The sequence below is a fragment of the Bombus impatiens genome, unplaced genomic scaffold (assembly GCF_000188095.3).
Source record: "Bombus impatiens unplaced genomic scaffold, BIMP_2.2 scf_0120, whole genome shotgun sequence".
In the NCBI taxonomy this organism is placed as follows: domain Eukaryota; kingdom Metazoa; phylum Arthropoda; class Insecta; order Hymenoptera; family Apidae; genus Bombus; species Bombus impatiens.
Window position 1 is genome coordinate 314,539 of NT_176539.1, and position 14,429 is coordinate 328,967.

At 37.0% G+C, this 14,429-nt stretch overlaps 1 long non-coding RNA gene across 1 annotated transcript; it reads right to left on the minus strand.

Annotated features, from left to right (window-relative positions):
• Positions 1-6: 6 nt before the first annotated feature.
• On the minus strand, positions 7-5,922 carry LOC112212165. The gene is made up of 3 exons (XR_002945961.2): positions 3,407-5,922; positions 3,198-3,331; positions 7-2,788 (listed from the first exon to the last, which is right to left on the minus strand). It is a non-coding gene; the product is annotated as an uncharacterized LOC112212165 (long non-coding RNA).
• Between the last annotated feature and the right edge of the window lie 8,507 nt (positions 5,923-14,429).

A 14,429-nucleotide genomic window follows, 5' to 3' on the forward strand; every position in this document is an offset into this window, starting at 1 on the left:
ATGGCCGACACTCCGGGCAAAAGGGTACGCCAACTCGGAGGACGCCAAGGGTGAACAGGCCGAGCCACTCTGTCACGCAGTTTTCACTGAGCGCCTCTTCTTCTTCCTTCTCCTCATCCTCCACTTCCACGTCGAGAGATTACCGCCTCCGATAATTACGACGTTTGCACCCACCGGGGCCGATTTGTCTTCCACGTTTGTGGAGGGGCTGCGATTCGATGTCGAGCGCCACGCTTACTGACATTCTTCGCTGTTTCTTCTTTCCTTTAACGAATCTCCGTTTACGAGTACAAACAGGACACGCGTTATTTCCAATATTTTTTCCACGACTTATTTGCATAGAAAGTATAATTTTTTAGCGATAACGATATTTCTAAAAATTTATCTTGATCTAACTTTGCGACGCAATATTTTCAATATTACTTTTTTTTTACTAATACTTACGGTAACAGGAATTAGGAGAAAGTGTCGACGTGTAATTCGTAAATAATATGCAAACGCAGGTGAAAGATATTAAAAAGAATCGTGCATGGAACTCAAAATAATTAACTTAGCAAGTACAAAATATAAAAGGCTTATCTGCATGTGTGGTTGTAAAAGCTGCTGCTGCAGCATACAGTCGAAGCAGTAATAAAATCAATGTTTATCGTAAATGCGATATCCGCACAGCCTAAGATACATCAGGAATGTGTCAATTTAAATGCTTATCTACACCTTGCACGCCAGCTCGCGACTCCAATATCACGATATAATTAATTTCATAATACATATTCCTTGGCTTTGCTCCGCTTAATTGCTCACTGTTAGCGGCGAAGCGAGAGAGTCGACGAGGCGGTACCTAGATTCAAGGGAGTAAAGGGAGAAAAAGCGAGCGGAATAACGATGATGAGGACGGAAAGAGCAAAGAGAAAGAAAGAGGGAAAATAGGTGTAGAGAAGGGAAGAAGCGAAGCGGTGTTGCGTAGGTGGAAAGCAGTTAGCAGCCTCTCGGGTTCCGCTAAGCGTTTAGCGGTAAAACTAATTACCGCAGGAGTTTCAAGGAATGCGTCTAGTATAAAATGAACGCGATTGATATCAAGCGCGCTTCTGTGTAAGTATAATTCATTAGGATTTTCGAACGTGTAGTAACACGTATAGATGCACTGGTCCCGAATGAAGTTCCCGATCCTCATGAAGAGGTAGCTGTAACGTCTGTACGTTTCCTCTAGGAAAAAGAGAAGGAGGAAAAAGAGAAAGAATCACAGCGGATCTTATTCGTAATTAAACTGACGCGAATGGGGCTAATAAATTTGTGCGAGAGCATAAAACAAGTCTTGTAACTCTATCGAGGTAATTGCGGCGACCACGCCTCGTTGCCGTGGGCTGCGGTTGGCTCTCTTACACCTTTTCGCATACCGCAATTTGATATGCTATACTACAAACCGCTGTAATATCTACGGTGTACCTTGTCAAAGCGTCAGGCCACGCCAGTATCGGCGTCAGCAGTTAGACAAGGAACAGGAACAAACAATTAACGAGACACCCGTTAACCCATAACGTGTCTATTCAATGCAAATGACTTACTAATGAAAGATAAATCTTACACAGCTATCGAGACGTGCACGAATATTAAAGCGTGTTATCTCTCGGTTCACGCGTTTCGCGAGAAACAATCCGTGGTTTTTCTTCTTTTGTAATATCTTTAAAATTTCCTCAGCTCAACGCAACGATAATCGCGGTCGCGCTTTGATCCTTCAAACGAGCATGGAGAACAACTATCGATAACTAACGCATCTGTGCATCGATGTTTCAAAGCATCGACAAAGGCAAGCGAATCGGGGCGGTACTTTGAAACGAGTGGATTTAAAAATCAATTCTGCCGGACGACCGTGCTTGGTAATATAACGACGTTATTAAACAGTACAAAGGAACTCGCGCCACACGAGCCATTAACGTCGAGTAGACTCGGATGGACTTCCGAGGGCGCTACAGTCGCTGATGTCGCCGAACACTGTTCATTCGGTGTTTATGTGTGTCCGTAAAACTCACCGTGTGGAATATACCAAGTCGGAGGAGCTAACCGGTTCCTGGAGTCAAGATGGCCGCTGTGAAAGTAGAAGGGTGAAGAAGAAGAGGGCAGTTAGGGAAGCAAGGAGGTAGGCAGCCAAGCAGCCAGCCGAGCAGCCAGGGTGGGCACAGAGCGATCATAACTCAGGTGGCCGCGGACAAGCAGCGCTTGTTCCGTGCATTCGGAACACGGAACACACACGAGTTCGCCGACGTTCTGCACGACGTGCCTTCCATGGACGCCTGCAACACTGTTCTCTTCCCTTGTCTTCTCTTCTCTTCTCTTCTCTTCTCTTCTCTTCTCTTCTCGTCCCTTCTGTTCCCTTCTTTTCCCTTCTCGTCTCTTCTCTCTTCTTCCTTTTCTATTTAGCTTTTCGTCTTTATTTCTTTCTTGACCGATCGGTTTCTCTCCTACTTCTCTGTTTCCCTTTCTTCTTCTCTGGAGCATTTGGACGTTCGTGGCGCGGACGGTGGCAGCCGCGGCACGCCACACAATCCGGCAATCTTTCTTGCGTATACTCACGTGCAAAAGTTCACCGACAACCAGAAATTGAACACATTTTTTTCGTTCACGATCAAATATTCAACAAATTTTTTGTAATAATTTACTATATTACAATAGTTCATACATTCCGTGGTTTATTTTCTATTGTTTCATCTCCTACCGTGCACTATCACCTTCGTGTAAGACGCTTACGTCTTGAAAATGCAACAACAGTAACTCCGAACCGAAACGAAGCGAACTGAAAACTACAAGAAGATACGATCAAGTTAAATTCTTGTAAATGTAAGTAGAAGTAATTCGAATGATTCTAACTTAGTGATATATATCCTATCCTATATATATATAGGTATCTATAGGATATATAATATCCTAGTGTATATAATCATGACCGTGAAGGATGAAAATATCATCAAGGAGATAAGCACTTATACCTATAGTAGAATTAATATTTTGTGTTGTGCCGATAGCGATATCATAAGATCGTTACAAATAATGTTGCTAGAAACCAGGTTTTAATATAAGAAATACCAACTATCGAGCGTGTTAAAACTTTCATGTCACGATCGACCGCCTTATCACGAAAACTGTGTTACACATTCGATTTAACGCGGAGAAAGAGAAAAGTGAACGTCCGCTTTATGACATACCATTGTATATACGTGCATCAACGGGGCTTTGGTCGAGGTCGAAGATATAATGAACTTTTGTCAGCGATTGTACCAGGTCGCCCGAAGAAGAACTGGATACGTGGTCGCCAGGTCGTGTCCGTCCATCCGTCGCGCTACAAATGAAGACTTTAAATAATTTAGTCACCGGCTGTAAATCCCGTCGGGAAGCGACGTTAATCGATACATACCGCTGTGTACCGTGCCGTTATACAGCTTGGGAACATTTATGAATGCGCGCTATGAATCACGAGATAATAATATCGTACGTGTGTAAGCGTGTCTATGAATGCGTGTAAGTACGCTCGCGGATGCGCATCACCTTAAATCGCAGTCTTGCTTTGGTGTACGCCTTGAACAATTGTTGTGATATATATATATATATATATATATTTCTTCAAACCGTCTAAAAATCGCCTATCGATTTTGAAAATATTTAAAAAATACTGTTTGTTCATTTCTGATTAATTGCGCCAGTAAAAATATTTTTGTAATATTATTTATAATTTGAAATTATAAATTGTAAAACTAAATGCATTTGAACAAGATGAATAGTTCGATAATTGGATCGTTTAAAAATTTTAAGACTTGCCAGTCTTTTGTGCAATTAAGCTTTCAATCAATGTCGAGGAAATGATTTATTACGACGCAGATTGTTAGCGACAATGCAGAGATCAAATAATACCATCACTAAATTTGTACGGTTGATTATAAATCCTGAGTGTGAGAATGAGGACTTCAATTGGCACAATGTTTCTTTCACAAAGTTGTCATTCTTACTTATATTTTCTTCGAAATACGAAACACTACATTATTTAAATGTCTTTTGCGCAGTCTCCGTTTTTTGTCCTTGTGGATATATTTGATGAACATCTTTCTTCCATAGTTTAAGTTGCCAAGACGGATATTTCGATTTATAAAAACAGCTAGTAACAGTTATTAATGAGTTCTATTAAGTTAACAGTTTTATTAATTCTATATATACATCTTCGTATACTACTTTGCTAAATGTTGGCTTATTATAGATCCCCGTTCTGCTTAAGCATTTTGGATCTTAAATATTAATTTGATCTCGTGTATTTATCAATTAATCGATAAGTGATAAATTGCGTAACTAAGGTGACTAAAACGACCGGGAGAAGATTCTATAATTAGAGATAATGAAAATACGTTATTTGTTTTTGTATTATATTTCATGTGGTTCTGTATTGCATTCTACGTGGTTGATAATAACCATCCTTCCTTACAAAAATACGATGTTCGAATAGTACACTTAAACGGATGTGAACTAATTTGAGTTGGTATCGCTTTTATTTAATAGTCTCATTACGAGCGTGATCGTCTTAGATTATCCGTGATCCGTTTTTGGGGCGGCTACGATGGATCGATTCATTCTCCGGGAACTCCACTAATAAATTACGATAATAGCATTAAGATAGATCGACGGATAGACGCGTAGGCGTGGAGACGTGGCGGCGGACAATATTTTAGCGTGCAGTAGCTTTATGACCAGAGGTTACGAGCCAGGAAGAGCCATAACGCCTCGTATCTCGTTGCTTCGTACCCCTACGTTCCTTACATTTGCGGGAAAGCTCAGCACGGGTGCCAATTCCTAGGAGCGTATCGGACCATAAACTGGGAACGTGATGTATGTTACCTTATACCCTCTTCTCCTGCAATCCTTCCAACATTGCTTTCACCCTAACGTTCCTCTTCTACGCTTATACTCGTCCAGCGCGTCCGCACTCTACACTCGTTACTCTTGACACGTGGTGCCATGAAATTCGTTGTATTTGCATTGATTTCTCGACAGGGACAAACCTACCTACAGAGTATCTCATGAATGCGGTTTCAATTATTTCAACGTTCCCAGTTCTTTAGCCGCATGCTTGTTTCTAGTTTCCCGTACAGACACTAGAATTCATATCCGCGTGACCAGGCACACTTTTAAAGGAATTTCTGATCGCGAGGCACGCACGATAAATTCAAAAGTAATTAAATTTAAATATTAAATATTGAATACGTTTCACTTTATGGAAGTCGATGGATCCTCGTGAAAAGAGTGTCATTCGTTGGAGCATCAATAGAGGAACGTAACGACGCTAGTATTATTGCACGGAAACCGCAGAAAATTGGAGAAAAATAACCATTTTGATGAATTTGTCGAAAATCTTGCTTCGTATGATTTTAAAATATGTCGTAAAGCTCAACATTTTGTACAATTTTTTCCTATACATATAATGACGGTTGGCTTTAACTTCCGAGTTATACGTAAAAATATCTCGCTGCTCGGCCTTAGCAGTTAGTATGTAGTTAGTATATTAATCCGGCTCCATGAGGCCTTGCGAATCCCCTTATCTTTATTAATATAAACAATGTTGGCTGGCTGTCTCACGACGCGGTGCGCAGCCGGATTAACATTACGTACTACCAATCTTATAGTTATATTTTGCATATAACTTGAAACTTATATGTATAGGAAGAAGTTGTTGAAACTGTTGAGCTTTATAGCATATTTCGAAATCATTGTAACTCAAGAGAAAACAGTTTTTTGACAAATTCGCAAAAATGATGTTTGTTTTTTTCTCTAATTTCTAGCGGTTTCCGCATAAAACCACAAGTGTCGTTATACTTTTCTATCGATGCTTCAACCAATAATACCTATTGTTTCAACATAACAGATTATTGTGAGATGTGTTACGAGCTATTAGATGCCATCCAAACGGTTCTTTCTGTTTTTGTTTTATAATTGCTACATGTTTCTATTAAGATGACACTTCGATTGGGTGAATTCATAAAATCTGACGTTCAATTAGTAAGGTGTTTCGGACGGAGCAACGATACGTCTCATTATTGTCACGCGTGTGTCGTCGGACAACTTTTGTACGACCAGTAAAGTGGAACATGGCACGACAGAAAAGCGCGGACCTAAATGAATAAATTAAACTATCCGGACGGTTGTGTATCGTAAGCACAAGTCGTAACACTCAAAGGCCCAGTAATGAGAGTAAATCACGGATTTATAGCCGTCCGTCGGAGATTATACGGTAAACACGTATGCAGTTTATCGTCGGTAACTGCATTCAGCCGTCGCGAAAGCGCGCGCGCGGGCACACACACGCGTGACGCTCATATTTTTCGTCACCTAAATGCCGAAGGGAGACGTTTCAACACCGATATAATATTACCGGCCTATTCACTTTCAGCAACCTTCGCTCTGATGCAACCCCTCCAGTGCCGTAACTAACGAATCCTGCTACAAGTTTCTCAAGAACCGTAAGTTTTTCCTTTGAATAATTTAAGCAAGCGATAATTTAATCAACGTTTCATCTCAATATAACGTTGAATAAAGTTTTAAAATATTGATGACACTTTTTAATCTAATCAAATATCCTGATATACTTTGGTTATTATTATACCTTTTATTATTCATACCTTTTATTTATACTGCCGATAAAAATTATGAAATTGGAATATGTTGAAACGTATAAGAAAGAAAAATTTTTTTACCAATGTATTATAAATTGTAAAGGTTTTTCGTTGTAGCGTATAATCGAAAATTCAGTTCGCGGTAAAAACAATGTAAAATTACGGCATGAAAAATTCTAAGAGCGACGATATTGTTTCTGATGAAGTAAAGTTTGTGGAGTTGCTACCTTGAGAATTACGGCACTGTCTCTGTCAGAGCTCTTCCTATTCCCGACGGCCGTTCGTACACGCCTATAGACTTGGATGCGGCTATAAATTAGGTTTTATGAGGGAGATAAAATGCGCGTTATTATCTAAACGGCGACGCTTTTACAGAGATCGTGGCCCACGCTATTTTTCGTGCACGTAAATGTGTATGTGCATACAGACATTTTCTTATATATATCGTGCATTCGCGCACGGAAAGGCATTCACCCTCGAATACATCGTCTACGACGAACCCTTCGTAATACGCATAGATTGACTGTCAAGTTCAGGGAATGAATAGGAAATTGGATGGAAAGGATGATAGCTCAAGACACGAAATAACATTTATCACGTAATGTTTCAGTATAAATGCAATTTTTTTTAACAAGTCGCATTTATTATAGGTATACCTACGTATTATCTTATTTTTGTCTGCATCAGAAATTAAGCGAATGTAACAAGCAGATGGAAAGTGGAATATTTAAAAATTTTCTATAACAATTTTTAATCTTTCGCAAGCGAGGGATTTATACTTTTTCAACGTACAATCGTGATATAAACATTGATTTTTATGATATAACGTCATAGGTTTGCCTATTGTATGTAAAAGTAGCTTTGCACTTTGTGTATGCTGCTGAATCGTTTGATATTTAAATTGCGAAAAATGTCATGCATTCATGTAGACTATAAATAGCGATGTAACCAGTTGAATTTGACAGTGATTAATTTTCTCATTAAGATGCCTTTTGAATAAATTAACCGTTTAACGTTTTGTCACGCTGACGTCTCGCTTCGAACGCGCTTCAATGTATCTACACACACGTAAACGCTTCTCTTACCTTCGACTCGTAAATAGCGTTTTTAAATTCTATGCTAACTACGAAACTTGAGATCCTTCTATTTATATCTAAAAATTAAATGTTGCGCTTGGTCGTTTTCCACATGACGTCAGTACGTAATATTTTATAAAAACGACGTATTTGCCGATATTTTATCTTTGCCACTTAAATGCGAAGCCATCGATCGTGCTTTTTATCGATAACAGATTAACGCGAGCGGCACAGACTATAATTTGCATCAATTTTTCACGGCGTCATTTTTCCTAGATGTATTATCGGAGACAGATTACGAGTATCGATGCACGGGAGAAAAATAGAAAACAACCGTCGTGCAATTTATCTCTCCGAAACAACGATCGAAATCGATATGAAGCCGTTACGAGGATGCAAATTAATCTTCGATCGCAGCACCATGAAGGGACGCTGTCTGTTTATGCACCCAGAAAGACGAAACGCGCGACTTACGAACGCGGGACCGACATTCCCTATAATTTATAACAGTGGGTTTCGCAATAAGAGCAGTCAGAAATGACCACCCAGTGGCAGGGTAAAGGATGTTCAGTCATAACATCTGATGAAGCGAAACATTAACGAGGCGATATATCAGCCGGCTCTTATAGACGTAGCGTGGGCGGTATCTTGGACATCACCCAGAAGAACGAGCACGAAATGAAATGTGAAAGAAGTAATTTCTCGGGACTGCCATGTCTGTTCATCGAAGTGGTAAGAGACTCTTTGGCTTATTCACGACTGCCATTAAACTCTTCAAATGATGAAGGACCGCTGAAAGTATGAAATCAATAGTTCTCTGTGAGATAGCCAACGTTGACAAAATGCTGTCTAAATAATATTCTGTGTGTGTTACGCGATGCTTTGCTTCGTAATGCAATGTACACAACGATGTATGCTATTAATATTGTTTCGCAATATTTTGCAAACGATGTCCGATTTTAAACGTAATTGAAATATACATACTATTTTATACATACTGTATACGTATACATACTAACATACATACTGAAATATACTATTTGAAATTTCATCGACGTCTGTAATTAATATTAACACAGCTATTCCAGTGAAACGTCTAAAATTGATTATCGTAAGGTTGAGTAATGCGTTAAACAGTGAGATATAATTCAGAACGTTCCTGATCTATCGTTTAGAGTCTAGACCTAGATTCCTCTTCCGAGAAATATCGTGAGAACGTTTATTTGCTAATGTACTTTCAAGCACATCGGAGTGCGATTTATGTGTTTCGAACGCACATTCCTAAAGTATTAAGGAAAGACCGTAACAGACTACCCGTGAAAACATAATTCACAGATGTTACACGGACGTTTATCAATGCCTAAGAAAAATTCACATCCTCTATTCCATGAAACGAACTACTCAATACTTTACGTCCGTTATATGTCTGTCGGAACCTACCTCATCTATCATGTATAGCTATTCATAAATAATATTACCTTTCGTCGTAGATTGATGCTCAACTACTATACGCGAACTATTAACGAGCATTTGTAGTTATGCGAATTGCATATTTGATTATTAATAATTTCAAAATGTGGATAACTTGAATAGCAAATCTGGAAATGGGACGCTTCAAGTTTTCTTTGGAAGCTATTAATGATTAATGTATTTTCTAGGATTCATGTACCATGAATAAGATAACTCTTTCGTGCCTGATATACTCCATTACAGTTATATTAATAGCCCACGCATTTATCATTTTTCTAGATAATGATACAAAAAATTTGTTACACTCATTTTTAAGACACCATTTATTCTCTGAGTCAAACAATCGTGTAAGCTTTTATACACTGCATAATATACGAGTGTATTAAAATAGAAAAGTGAAAATAAAATATCATTTATCAAATAAACATTTACATAAAATATCGCACCGAGTGCTATTCGATTCTTCAAAATTTTTTAATGTTTTTTATCAGTTACTCTACACGATGTAAACATAATCGCGATGGAATATCATAAAGGGCAATCGTATTGATAGACTTGGAGAATAACGGGATTCCGTATTAAAAATAAAAAAAGTTTGTTCGTGGCTCCATCATCCACCGCAACGAGCAGTTTCCCTTAAACGCGATGCGTTACGGGAATCTAAGGCTTCCTGGGCCTTGATGTATGCTACCTATTTCGCTGACAAAAAGCAAGAAAGCTGTTCTTGAACCGGCAGTATAAATAATCGTGACTTGGCGGGTTAGCGCAATAAGTCCGCGCAGAAAAATACGAGCAGCAGCGGCGGCAGCATTGGGACGAAGCCCATTATTCATTGGCTTAAGCCAGGTTCCGAACAGCTAATGAGGCCGGAATACCGGCATGACCGTGATCATCGTAACCGGTATACCTTTCTTGACAATTGGTGACGTGCAATAAGATCGCGACTGTTGGAAGAATGCAATAAACCTTCTGTGAATGTGTTATACGATATTACAGCTACGCGAAAAAGTGCAGTAATAGCATCGTGCACCAGTTTACCGATATGAAACACGCAACTAGCGATGAAAAATTCTCAGCAATTGTTATTTATTACATAAGTTCAATTCAGTAAAATTTACGAGTTTCTAAGGCAAAATGATATTTCCTTAGTTTCAACTAACTAAGATAATTTAACAACAAATTGCGAATGATTAAAGTATAATCTGGCAAATAAATAATATAAATAATCTCATTAGATATAGTGTAACATATTGTTATGTCGTACTGTTAATGTTTTGTTTTTTTAGTGCTGCTTTCTATGTCCTTACTTTATATCTCGATGCTATAACTATTGCAACTTTATGACTTTTCGATTGGTAAAATGGCAATTTGAAATTGAAATTTTTAATAATACTCAAAAATTCGTGCTTCTTAATAATCCTCAACAATAATGTTTCATTATAATTTCGTACTTTATTTTATATAGATAGATATATCTACCGTTTTTCGTTGAATCGAAGAATTTAAATCGAGTACCTATATTATATTGATATATCGACATGTAATTTGCATATGAATGGTATTCATTTTTTGTTATCCTTATTTCGATTTTTTTTCACTTATAGCTATTTTAAATGTTTCATATTTAGTTGAATGATATTTGAGCAATCAACATTTTGGTTGCGTTATGAATATCATTAATTTTATATATAGGTATTATTGTTGCGAAGAGATTCTAAACAAATCAACCATCCGATTAACTGCAATACGTACAGCTTAAACTGAATAATCTAATCTATGATTTATGTGGTTCGAGGTTAATGAGAATTGTAATCTAGTATAATCTCAAATGACTTTGCTATCGATTCAGAATATGTAATATATACTATAAGCATACGAGTTCATGATCACATCTGTTATACAAGTATTGCAAGAAACGTTACTGTTGAAATAACGTAGAATTCCAATATAATATCGCAAATGTAATGCTGAGTTGCATTCGAAAGAAACAACAGTAGATCAATCACGAAACGAATGCTTGAATGATTGTACTATCGTAAAAACAAGCCAATTTGTTCAATTCGATCAAAGTCTATAGCCTCTCTTTATGTATCTAATACTTATAAACGATTATAATTAACATATTAAAATTTATTTTTCAGTCTTTATTTTTGTCATCGATTATTAATATAGATTCATTAGATTAAAAGATTCGCTATTTTTTAAAAGAGTTACACTCTGTAGAAACACTTTCTGACTGCGATCTGCAGTACTTTAATTTACTTTACTTTACTTCCTATACTTTACTTTAATTCCTATAACTAATTTCTACAATCAAAATAAACATTATAAAAAAATCATAAGGAGATATTTGTACTTTTTCATGAAAATATTTTGTATGTTATTTATTATATGCTGTCACGTCGTGGTTTATAAATACGTATTTTACGCGTGTATACACCAAATTTTGTAAACAACTGTGTACGTAATAATTCGTATTATGTATGTAATAATAAATGTGTGCATGTATTTCGCTGGCCATTTAGGTAGAGCAGAATATGGGATTCTGAAAATGAAAGCGACATCTCGGTAAAAATTTAACGGCTGACAGCATGGATTATATAGCGTGCTTAGCGAACGGCCAATAAAGGAAGACAATAAATCCTTCGAGAAAGATATGAGCAAGCATGACAGCGGCACTGTGTCGAGGCCCATTATTCATTGGCTTAAGCCGGACTCGAAGCAGCTAATGAGGTCGGCATACCGGCGTGTTCGCGGTGATCATAGCCGATGGACAGGCATAATAATCCGGCAGAGATTGCCGATCGGCGAAACGTCCGTCGGCGTGGCACGGTAGCCACAGATGGAACTTCGATATGGTCGTTGAGTGCGTGTCGAGACCGAGCGAGAAACCATTCCTGGAAGTAGTTAACTACGTTGTCGCGTCCTGACGCGTGTACCGATTCGTGTACGTTCTACCAGTTAAGGTCTCGGTACGCGCTTTTCATCTATCGACGTTCGATCACAGCCGCACGTCTACATATACGTCCGTCCAATTTCCTGATTCTTTTTGTCATCGTTGCGATAATTTTTAATTGTGCTGCTCACGTCGTTTACTTGCACGTACATATTTGGATTATGTTACATATGTGGAAAAAGCATTGTAATTTTTTCGTTTCCCAACTGTTATTGTTAAAAGATTAAACAGTTATCTATGGACCGTCATTTAGATTATAATTGTCTATACGTATATATTGGTTTTACTCGTACAATTATGTCGTAGTATATATGCATATAAACTTTTGTTTACAACTAACGAAAGTGTATCTGACGATGAAGATGATTGGCAACAATCGCGAAAATAAACCTTAACTACATACTAGTATTCCTTAATTACTAAGTATTATTAGTGCATCTTTTCATGCAATCTATCTATTGATTATGGAAACGATACAGACGTATTTTCGAAATTGGTCAAAAATAAGATCAAAGCATTTATAAGCAGAACAAATTCGATAATTTACTAAAGCATAAATCACATTAATCTATTACAAAAATCTACTAACTTTGTGTTGCAAAACTTTCATATTTTATAGGATATTTCAACATAAAAAGCGAATGTCTTTTATACAATTAGATACTATCTTGAAACAATTGATAAATATTAGAATTTTCTTAGAATTTGACTCAACTAGATAATATGAAGCAATACACGAATGACTGGTCTAGAAAGTTACACTAAAGAGTGTAACGAACTTTATTTATAGTTGTCAAAAAACAGTACAAGTAAATAAGTGTAGCTTGCAGCAAGTTTTCCTTCATGAGATATAGGTACAAAAGATTTAAAAATGTTAATATTTGCGTATGTTACAAAAACATACTAGATATCTAAGTGCAGACAAACTAAGGTACATAATAATAATTTTATGCATGATCTTTTTTATTTGTTCACGAGTGCAACAGATGTACTACATTTTTTGTCGATAGTGCAGGCCTTTAGCTGTATGAATACAGGTGTGGTCAAGGACATATTATAAAATGGGTATGTAGGTAATTTTACGTTCTTGCGCAAGTTTCTAGAGAGCAAACCAGTTCGTATAAAACTGCCGGAACCAATTGCAATCTTTGAGGCAAGCTCCGATTAATTTCGATGAAACTAGTCAGTATACCATAATTGCGATACAAAAGAAACTATTGGAATTGGCGGTAATAACACGGTAGATAGGGACATCGTCAATTTGCATGGTTAACTAAATGCAGTAATCAATCGTTGTTCACTTTCTTTTTCTCTAGTCGGATCAACGATAAAAATCCACATTTCGATGATTATAGCTTCTTGGACTGGAAGGTGGCGTAATGAAATAAATAATGAAGTAACGCAACAACTTTACTCAATCTATCGTTATGATGTTATCTACACTTTTCCACGTAGCTCGTAAAAGTCCGTTGACTGAAATCTTTGACAAGCGATGTTTGAATCCATATGTATATGTCTAAAAATCACTGTGTAAGTAACATACAGCAACATACAAATATACATATAAAATGAAATAAATTTTAATTATACCAAAAATATGTACTGTATGTATTTAAGAAAGAGAATAATAATTGCCTTATTGTACATTTTGTAAATACGTTTCAGAGGGAAGTTGTTTCCTTTCCGAACGAATCTTCGTTTTGTGTATTCGGCTGAACAGTTTTATTTTCGACGTATATACATCTTATTGTTAGTAGTACCGAATATAGAGTGGCATTCTTGATGCCAGGAAGTGTTCGGTTTCATGCATAGACTCCCGTCGCGTCGTTACGGCTTTCTGTAAGTACAACCTATAGGAAACGGAATGTAATGGAATATCAGGTTGCTTACCTTGTTACCCCCACCTTACTATTATTTGATGTCAGTTTTATGAAAATATGAAACCCATAGTTTTTCGATATCGGATTTCTGCCATTTCTACGGCATTCTCATGATATGCTATTAAATTTTCTGAAAGTATACCTAACAGTAACTTTTTATATACGCTCCTAAATATATTTTTAAATATATTTCTTCAGTTTCTTTTTAAATATATCTCTTTTAATAAACGATATTTTCGAATATGCGCGTAGTGCCATAATAAGTATTCGATATACATAAATTACTGTGATTTACTAATCATTATGTTATTAGTTACGTTTTTCAAAATACTCGAATGATTAGGTGGTTTTAGACTAATACTTAAATTCATTATCTATACTAATGTTATAAAGAGAGAAGAGG